A 2,029-nucleotide genomic window follows, 5' to 3' on the forward strand; every position below is an offset into this window, starting at 1 on the left:
TACATCTATATATAGGTATATTTTATAGAGTCATATACATATATATGTACGTACATAATTAATATATTATACATATATATAATTATGAACAAGGTGTTCCATTTTAGTTTATCTCTTTAAAAAATGTTTTCATTTTTTATTGTAAAAATAAATGTTCTAGTTGTATCAAAAGTTGTATGTGAAGGAGCGCAAATAATGACAAAATTAATTTTAGAAAAAATCAATTTTTTTAAATATGAAAATTCATCACTTTTTAAATTGGAATTATATTTATAGTTTTTTTTATGTAATATGATTTCTCTAATTATTTCTATAATAATATGATTACACATAAAAATATGGTAAAACTATTGAAAAATCAATAATTTAAAGGTTATATTTTATTTTGACATATTAGATGTGGGAAAAAATTCATAGCGTTTTTTTAATGCTATCTAATGGAAAAAACGCCACGAACTTTTTCCCACACCTAATATTTTGACATAAAATATAAAATGTCTCGTAAACTATTAATTTTTTGATAATCGCATCTTAATAATACTTTTATACAGAATAATGAAATATCTAAATCAATTGGTGTAAAAAAAATACATCACAGTTGCTTTAAAAAAATATATTTGTATAACATATTTATATAATATATTTGTATATTTCAAAATGCAATAATTTTTTAAATAATTCTTTTATTATTTCATATATCTTAAATGTCATACATATAAATATATAAAATCGAAAGTAAATAATTTCAAATATCGCGTACATAACTCTAACATTTAAAAATGTAGTTGTCAATTCGCTTCATTGTGAATACAATTTCCTCTCGTTTGTAACTTTCGTTTCACTCGTAGATATCTTTCAATTAAACATTTCCCCGTGTATGTAACAGATCAGCATGAACAATTGTTCACAATCCCGATGAACGCGCATTATTTCACGGACAATACATTAGCAATTTTCACAGTCGGCGCGAATGTTCACCGATCGACGAGCGCTTGCTCTTCTATCTACTGTTGGGGACAACCAACTTGCAACACACCTCGCGCACATGTGTAGGCGCACAAAAGCCTGGGCAGAATAATTTATTTAGCTCGAGCAATGCAATAATGGCAGACTCGCACCGAGTGCAAACTGCAGAACGCGTTCATTACCGCGATCTGGGCAAGAGTGCACCACGGCATGGACAAGGGTGGAGAAGCTTGTGAAGGCTGTTGTGTGGGGTGCGCACCGGCGGATGGACTTTGAAAAGAACAGGTCGAACAATTTATAATCCTTAACAGTAACACGCACCCAAGTGCGAACGACATAAACAAGTCTTCTTTTTCGCGACCTTGCACGGAATCTTTCCACGTTGCACGTTATAATCATTAATTATCTTCTCTCTAATCGAGCTGATCTTTTGCTTCTGATAATGGCTTCGTTTAGAAAAAAAGAACAAAGCTTTAATAAGAGTTCTTGCTTTTAGTTCTTTGCTAAATTTTAATTTACAAACCAATTGTAATAAAGAATCACTGAGTGCTTATTGAGCAACTTTGAGCAACTTCTGAACGCAGCTAATATAGTGTCGATCCATAGATAATTTCGAGAATCGTAGAAAAGGCAAAAATAAAGATTTTAACCCTTCGAGTCAAGAGTTAGACCACTCGAAATTTGATGAAATATTTACTAGATTTTTTGAAAATTATCTTTACATCGCAAGGATGTGAAAATCTCAAAAATTGCTGATTTTTTTCTTCTGTTTTATGTACTGTATTTATATATGGAACAACTTCTTGATTATTCAATAGAGAATAGGACAAATAAAACAAACCACAGTCCTCCAAATGGTCCAAATGGTCCATCAAGAATTAAACGTATGCTGAGACTTAAATATTTAATGTTGTCGACAATAATATTGTAATTGCGACTGATCGACTAATTGCAATGTGGAATTTACCATTATATATATATATATATATATAAAACATTTTTTTATCAACGACATAATAAGAAAAACTTGTGAGTCAAGTCCAAAAAGTCCTTATCTGAATTT

The sequence above is a fragment of the Atta colombica genome, unplaced genomic scaffold, assembly GCF_001594045.1.
Source record: "Atta colombica isolate Treedump-2 unplaced genomic scaffold, Acol1.0 scaffold1, whole genome shotgun sequence".
Taxonomy (NCBI): domain Eukaryota; kingdom Metazoa; phylum Arthropoda; class Insecta; order Hymenoptera; family Formicidae; genus Atta; species Atta colombica.